Genomic DNA, 9,432 nt, shown 5'->3' with positions numbered 1-9,432 from the left:
AATTATTATTATTATTATTATTATTATATTAATAATTATAATTATAATTATAATTATAATAATAATTATTACAATAATTATAATAATAATAACAATAATAATAATAATAATTATTATTATTATTCATTCAAAAAAATATTTTTTAATTCACAACATTTCCATGCACAACTAAACACAGTAATGTAATATTCTTAGGAATTTGAGAAAAATTTTTATATGAAACTAAACACAATAATGTATTATTCTTAAGAATCATATTACTCTCCATCACTTTTTTAAGAATATAATTTTTTATAATTATCCCATACCAAACATCCCCCTTAGAAAGATGTTATTCACTTTCCTAGGAAAGTTAAATATCACGGGGAAAAAAAAGCCCTAACCTCTCTCTCTCTCTCACATTCACATCTCTCTCAGATTGTCACCCATCTCTTCCCAGCCAGCCTCTTCTCTCTCATCTAGTCTGGCACCGCTCGACCACGCCGCTGCTGCTTTCCATTCAGCCACGCCATCGCCGGACTTTTTTGTGCCGCCACCACCAGGGTATGTTATTTTCTTGTTATTTTCTTCTTTTCTTCTTGTTGAATCTGCATCAGCCTGGGTTTTTTTTTATCCCCAAATTTAGAGATCTCGGTGAAGATGAGAAATTTGTCTTGTTTAGGACAGAAGCACGTCTTTTTTAAAGAGAAATTTCTCGACCTGATCACCTTTTAGATATTTCTTTCAACGCAGAGCACCTTTTGGATAATGGACTTTCTTTCAAAATCCTCATTAATGGATATTCTTTTTGAAAGCAACGCAGATCACCTTTTGGTTTAGAGCAGGAAAAAAAAAGAAAATCAGTATGCTTATGAATCTATTAATGATGACCATTGCCTTTGGTTGAATATATTTCTTGTTGAATCCGTTATATACATGGCAGAATTTTTTCTTTTTAATCAGTATGCTTATTTCTTTTTTCTCATCGATGAGCAGATATGGATCTTCTATTGAAACAAAAAAAAAAAAAAGAATTGTTGCTATTTTGGTTCAATAAATGGAGATGTTAAATGAAATGGCATTTTTGTTCATTCTTATGATATTTGTAATTATTAGTAAGAGACGTTTGCGTAGAAATAGATGAGGTGAAAGTTCTTATCACCGACATCATATACGCCAATTAAATTACCATCGATTGATACAAGAAAGGGACTTAACATGTCTTGAAAGCACTCGTATGGATAGGAGAACATTTGCTATCCTATGTAACTACCTTAGACTCATTGGCAATTTGAGGGGAACAAAAATATGGATGTTGAAGAAATGACTATTGATCCTTATGAAGAAGAAGCTAGGGAAATGTTTGACCAATGGCGGAGAAATCGCCATTGATATGGTTTGTGTATGACATTATTGTTGTGATTCATAATAAATATGAATGCCATTGTTGTTGTGATTTATAATAAATATGTATGATATTGTTGTTGTGATTCTTAATAAAAATATATGGGCTAAATATTTAAAAAATATTTTATACTTTTTAACACATTAGTGTTAATTGTAATTCATTTAAAAAATATGTTTTTTTTTTTAATTCACAACATTTCCATGCACAACCAAACATGATAATGTAATATTCTTGAGAATTTGAGAAAAATTTATGTATGGAACCAAACACAGTATTGTATTATTCTTGGGAATCATATTACCCTCCATCACTTTTTCAGGAATATGATTCTTACTGATGACTGCGTACCAAACGCTCTCTTAATAATTCATGATAATTCTTGTTGCTGTCCTTACATGAAAAAAAAAACCTGAAAAAATGAAGGAAAAATAATGTACACGACAAGGTGGTAGAATGAACAAGTTGATGGTGATTTAAATACACCGTGTTTAGTTAATACTGACTTTACATGAACATAGTTCTCAGTTAAGCCATAATCGTCATTTTTTTTAAAGGAAATAATCTTGATATTAAAAAACCAAATTGACAAGCACTGAGGGTGCTACAAATCAAGGGATCATATGTACCCTAACTAGGTCTCGAGTACACTAGGAATAAAAAGAAGCTAATACATAAATAACTTTTTTACCACTTCTATTAACAATTAACATGAGAACACTCCCACCTCTCTATAGAAGACAATAACCGAATGATATCCTATATAATAACACCTTCCTGACGTTGAGTTAATCTCTCCTTAACCGCTTGGACTACACGGAGTGCATCTAATTCGGCGACACCGATTGAGAAACCCTGCTCTTGTGCAAAAATCAAGCCTTCCCGGAGTGAATCTTTCAACAAATTGTTACAATTACTAAATACTCGAGTCAAATTGAGCTAAATGACAAGATTTTTGTAACACCTCGAGAAATTAAATGAGATTAATTAAAGTAATTAAGATTTATTAGTGTGTCTAATCTAGTTTAATTAACTAATTATTGATTAATAAATATTTTTAACGTGTAAATTTAAATATTTCTAAGGAATTTAAAATTATAATGAACTATTTCAGAAAGTTTAATGAATGATTTCTTAAGGTAAGAGATCTTGCGAACCGGTAAACTTGCTGATGGCCTAGATAGAATATAGAGAGTGTATCCTTGGGGGCAGGACCCGAAACCCAGACCGGGCCATTGCGGTGGTGTTAAGCCCTGTGCGCTTGTGGTTGTGTAAGTAATTTATCAGAGAATAAATTACTTGCTTATTCCTGTAATCTGGAATTTTGAGTTTACATTTCCTTTTGAAAAAGGATGTGAGGTTCCGGCTGTTGTGTTGGAACTGAATATCTTTATTTACTTATTTATTTATTCATTTACTTGCTTACTCATTTATTTACTTGTTTATAAAAGTTATTTCAAAATATATCCTACTGGGCTTTTCGCTCACATTTTATTTGTTTTATAAATATTAAACCCCTCCCAGGCGATGCTAGGAGCAGTGCGAAGTAGCTGAGTTAGTTGCTACTGTCCGATTAAGAGAGGATTGTGTTCATCATCCTTGTGCATAAATGTAAGAATTATAAATTATGTAAACTCTAAACTTTAGATTTCTAGACTGTGGTTGATGTCTGTAATGTTATTTACATGTTCATGTATGTACAATACTGTACATCCTGTGGGTGAAGCCCTGAACAATGCCGGATGTTTAGTTTTAAAACTTGTTTTTCAGAAAGTGTGCGAGTCCCCATCACTTTCTTGTAATTTAATTTTAACAAAAATATGGGACTTATTTAGAAATTTCCTTAATATTTTACTTTTGGTTTTGATTATTATACATCTAAATGTTTAATTACTTTCCTAATTATGTTTAACTTCTAAATGAGCTTCCACGTCACTAACTCCTGTTTCGGGGCATGAGAATTCCAAAAACACTTTTTTTTTTTTGTAGATAAAGATTCTGAAAACTCATATTGCTAGCATGGTGACAAGCTTAAAAAAGACCATGGCAAACAACAAAATATTTATAGCCCGTTTAGTTCGCTGATTTAAGTTTTTAATTCAAGTTGAGATGTGACTTTATGTGAGAGCTTTTTATTATAGTAAAAAAGCTAGATATGACTGTTTATGAGAGCTTTTTATTATAGTAAAACTCGAATCGGTGTAATGAACGGGGCCATTATCCAAAACAAAAAGGCAAGAATTAAATTAGAAAATTTTATGCATGAGTGACAGCTAGTATTTCTAAGCATTATGTTGCATTTGTATCTAAGTTACGGAGATTGGCACATCCAAATCTCAATATCATTTGGTACGTAACATGAAAGTATAGGGATGGCAACGGTGCGAAGCAGAGGTGGGAAATGATTTCTCGTCCTCATCTCCACCCTTCAAAGCAATTCTCACCCCGTTTCCATCCCCACTTAAGAAGAGACGGGGCCAGGTTGGAGATTCCTTGTTAGGGCGACATTCTCCATACCCATTTCATTCTCCATCTAATACAATTATATGCTTTAAAATTATAGCAATTTAAAACAAAAATGAAGTAAATCAAAATTGAATTAGGTTCTATGAAAAAACCATATGCAAATCAAACTTAGTAATAATACCAGCAAAGATACTAATTTTGTTTGAAAATTTAATATTGCATATATTTATTTATATACAATATATAATATATATGTATATTAGTGCGAGGGAGTGCTTCCCCCGTCCTCACCCTGCTAGAACTCGAGGACAAAATTTTATCCACGTTCCTAATTATTATCTCCTATTGACGTTCCGTTCAGAACGGACCCCGTCCCTATAGGAATTATTGCCATCTCTACGAGAGTAAAAGTGACATCTAAAATTAGAAAATTATATCTAATGACTCAAAAAAATTTTAAATTTGAGCCGTCTAATGAGTCATTATATGGATGAAAACATGTCATATCAATACAATAAACATTGTCTATGATTCTTTATATTGATCAAAATTTGAGCCATCTCATGAGTCATTATGTGCATGTTTAGTTTGAAGGTTCAAACCACGTTAATTTTAATTTACAGTTTTTTTTTATGAAAAATTTAAATTTAAAAATTTATGTTACAATGTTTTTATCTCACAAAATTTTAAGTTTGATTAAAACCACCTAATTAAATTCTCAAACTAAACCAACACTATATTAATTAAAATTTGAAACAAATAAATTGTTTATCTCCTTTCCCTTATTTTTTTTCTTCTTCCTCAGACTATTAACACGTACTTTAACAATATAAAAGTTACATATTCAGCTAATGACACCTATCTAAGATTATTTTGTCAGGAAAAAAAGAAATGAAGAAAAAGAATATGAAATTAGACATAAATAAGATGTTGTAGACCAATCAGGCGTTTTAGAAAAAAGAAGGGAATTTCTCGCCGAAGGAGGCAGTAGGAATGAAGGCGGCGGCAAGTTACTCTTGTTCATCATGATATCTACGCGTGTCATTATTTTGATCCAAGAACATAGCAAAATACTAGTTATTTTTTATTTTCGTCGTCAATGACCAAAATTGACGCGTTGGGTTTTGAAAGAAAAATAAAAAAATATCACTCAAGATACAGATATCGTTCGTTTCGTGAGTTTGAGTTTTCTACTAGTTATTTTTTATTTTCGTCGTCAATGACCAAAATTGACGCGTTGGTTTTTGAAAGAAAAATAAAAAAATATCACTCAAGATACAGATATCGTTCGTTTCGTGAGTTTGAGTTTTTAATTCGAGCTGAAATGTGATATTTTATGAAAATTTTTTACTGTAGTAGAAAATATTAGATGTGATATTTTTTAAGAATTTTTAACTCTAGAAATCTAGAACTGAAAACTGCAATCGGTGAAACGAACGATGCCTAAAATTATTAATTATGTCACTCTATTAAAAATAAATAATTATCATTTAATTAATAAAAAGAAAAAAAATTTATAATGACACTTATTTATTTAAAATGACATAAATAATAAGTCTCCATAAAATCTTGACAAATCATAAAATATCATCATTAAAGTAACATTATTTTATTTCTGTCACTGTTGTAAATTTATCTTATGTTACTAAATAATTTACAGGTCATCTTTTCATAATATGCAGATTATCTTTCGTAACCTATATATTATTTTTCATAACCTGTTGATTATCTTTCGTAACCTGCATGTTATCTTTTTTATAACTTGCATGTTAGCGAAAAGCGTAACCTACATGTTATTTTCAGTAGTGACATTAAAATTTGGTGTAGTGACATAAATAATAGAGTTAAAAAATAATGGTTAAACTTAAAATTGGAAAATTTTATTAACAACTCATGTTTTTATTAAGATTTAAGACACCCCCTTAAAAAAATTAAGGCCCGTTTAGTTCGTTGATTTAAATTTTTAATTCGAGTTGAAATGTGACTTTATGTGAGAGTTTTTTACTGTAACAAAAAAATTATTGTAGCAAAACTGTCACGTCCTGAAGCCGGGGTTAGTGATGTGGAGGCTTGTTTAGAAGTTAAACGGGATTAGGAAAGTCATTAGTAATTTATAATCATAATAATCGAAAACGAAAGTAAAATATTAAAGAAATTTCCAAACGAGCCCCACTATTTAGCTGAAAGTAAATTACAAGAAAGTTACGGGGTCACCTACACTTTCTGATTACAAGAGGTTAAAACTCGAGCCTCTAACATTGTTCAGGGCTTCGCCCACAGGATATGCAGTACTGTACATACATGAACATGTAAATAACATTACAGACATCAACCACAGTCTAGAATCCAAAGTTCAGACTTTACAGAGTTCGCAACTCTTACATTTACTCACAAGGATGAAGAACACAATCCTTTCTTAATCAGGTGGTAGCAACTAACCCAGCTACTTCGCACTGCTCCTAGAGTCGCCTGGGAGAGGATAATATTTATAAAATAGATAAAACGTGAGCCAAAGGCCCAGTAGAATGAGATTTGAAATAAAACTTCATAAACAAGTAAATAAATGAATGAGTAAATAAATAAATGAATAAGTAATTAAATAAATATAGACATTCAGTTCTAACACAACACTCGGAACCTCATATCCTTTTTCTGAAAGGAATATAAACTGAAATTTTTTGTATTATAGGCATCAGAAAGTAATTCATCATTTGATAAATTACTTAAACAACCACAAGCACAAGCCTTTACACCACCGTAGTGGCCCAGTCCGGGTTTCAGGTTCTGCCCTGAAGGATACACTATCCATATCCTATCTAGCCATCGGCCGGTTTGCCGATTCACAACATCTCTTATCTTAAGAAATCATTCATTAAACTTTCTGAAATAGTTCATTATAATTCCAATAGTTGAAATCAAGCTACTGTTTTTAAAATGCTTTTCTTTTCCAAACATGCCCTTTCTGTAAAATATTTGCAGGGTCAAAACTCTTTTAAAATTAGGCTAACAAAAAAAGGGGTAAGAAATCCTACCTCTCAAGTACCAAACCTGTGGCTAGCGTTGCACTATTTCGGCTTTCGCTTCCACAAAGCCTTCAATTCGATCAGCTAGCACTGATACAAGACAACACTTTAGGATCCAATTCTGATTCCTAAAGCAATTCAATCTCAATTATACCATTTGATTTCCTATTGGTGTACCATAATTCATTTACCGGTTTCATAAACCATTTCATGTTTCAAATCATCATTCTAAGGGTTTTAATCTCAAAACATGGATTAAAACAGGGTTAAACCCCGTGTACACCGGTCGACCGGTGACAAAGTTGTGCAACACCACCGGTCGACCGATGGTGTGCAATCTGGTCTACCGCATAGGTTGACCTGGTGGAATGCAATCCGGTCGACCGCATAGGTCGACCGGTAGAGGGCATAAATGCGAGAAAACTTGCTGAATCAGTCTGAAAACCTGCAAATCTGAGTTTAATATGAGATTTTTTAAAGGGAAATCATCATATCCATGTTCCAAATGACAAATACAGTGCAAAGAACCAAAAATCCCTAATTTCTACCATTATTCTACTCAAAATCCATGAAAATCTGTTTTGAACCAAAATAGGTTTTCAAATCTGAAAAATCTAAGATTTAAGAGAAGTTTTTCAAAAATCTTACCTCAAATCCTTCTCTTGACATTGAAAAATTCTTGAAGTCCTTCCTTGGTTCAAGATCCGGTTGATTTGAGACAAAAATGGGAGAGATAGAGAGTGAAACGACAATGAAGAGAGAGAGTGATAGTGCTCGGGAAGGAAAGGAAAATAAAAAGGAAAAGAAAAGGAAAAATAGGTGTCAAAATATTTAAATAGGCAGTCCAGAAAATGTGTCTACACACACTTCTGTATAAAAATATAATTACTGAAAACATTTAAATACCTTGGAATTATTTAAATTTACGCGTCAGAAACATTTAATAAACAATAATTAATTAATTAAACCAGATTAGCCAACAAACAGCTAATCTATAAGGTCGACCATAAAGAGCTTCAAATGGTGTCATGCCGATACTGGCATGATAGCTATTATTGTAAGCAAACTCTGTAAGGTGAAGATATTTTTTTCAGTTTTCACCAAAATCCAGAATACAAGCACGAAGCATATCCTCCAGAATCTGAATAACTCTTTCAGATTGCTCATCAGTCTGAGGATGAAATGCTGTGCTAAAATTCAATTATGTTCTCATGGCTTCCTGGAAACCTTTCCAATACCTTGCATTAAAGCGAGTGTCGCGATTGGACGTGATGGATAACGGTACCCCATGAAGTCTCACGATATGCTCCAGGTACAACTCTACCAGAATTTTTTAGGAATACGTCGCACGAAATGGTATGAAGTGTGTAGTTTTCGTCAACCTATCTACCACCACCCAGATGGCGTCATGCTTTTACTTAGTCCTCGGAAGTCCCATCAGAAAATCCATCGTGATGTGCTCCCATTTCCATCCCCGAACAGGTAGAGGCTGTAATTCTTCTGCAGGTTTCTGATGCTCAGCTTTGATCCGGACACAAGTTACACACTCCGAAACATATTCACGAATGTCTTTCTTCATACATCTCCACCAGTATTGCCTTTTTAGATCCTGGTACATCTTGGTACTTCCCGGATGAATAGCGTACCACGACTTATGGGCCTCATGCAGAATTATCTTGTTGATCTCATCCACTTTAGGAACTGCTAACCGGTTGTGAAAGGAAAGTGCTTTATCCTTTCGGATTCTTTAATCCTTAAGCTGCTTTCCATTCTGGATTCGAATCCAAATTCCTTGGAGATGAGGATCCTGCCACTGATTTTGCTTAACTTGTTGCACAAGAGCCGGTATGGAGACCAGATCATACACCATTGCATGGTTATAACCCTCGTGGTACTGAAGTTCATAGTTGCTCACTACTTCAGTCATTTTCTAGTCTTCTAAAGCTAATGACGCTAAAGTTTCTGAAGTCTTCCTGCTAAGGGCATCAGCTACCACATTAGCTTTTTCAGGATGATATTGCAGCGTGAAGTCATAATCTTCCATGTATTCCATCCATCTCCTCTGCCTGAGGCTTAAATCTTTCTGAGTAAACAAGTATTTCAGACTCTTATGGTCAGAGAAGACCTGAACCTTTACTCCATAGAGATAACATCTCCATATCTTTAGAACAAATATCACCGCTGCTAATTCCAAATCATGAGTGGCGTAGTTTTGTTCATGTGGCTTCAATTGGCGAGATGTATAAGCTACAACGCGTCCAGCTTGCATCAAAACACAGACAAGTCCACTCCCCGAGACATCAGACTACACCTCATATGGCTCCTCACTATCTACTATAGTCAGAACTGGTGCGCTAGTCAGTCTGGTTTTCAATTCCTGAAAAACATGTTCACACTCAGTGTCCCATTCGAATTTGACTTCTTTCTTGGTCAACCGAGTCATCGATGCAGCAATACTCGAGAAGTCATTTACGAAACGCCAATAATACCTTGCTAGTTTGAGGAAACTTTGAATTTCTGTTACATTCTTCCGCCTTTTCCACTGTAATACAGTCTCGA

Source organism: Morus notabilis, unplaced genomic scaffold (genome assembly GCF_000414095.1).
Source record: "Morus notabilis unplaced genomic scaffold, ASM41409v2 Scaffold528, whole genome shotgun sequence".
Lineage (NCBI taxonomy): Eukaryota > Viridiplantae > Streptophyta > Magnoliopsida > Rosales > Moraceae > Morus > Morus notabilis.
The sequence above is the reverse complement of the archived record's forward strand: the minus strand, read 5'-3'. Positions refer to the sequence as shown.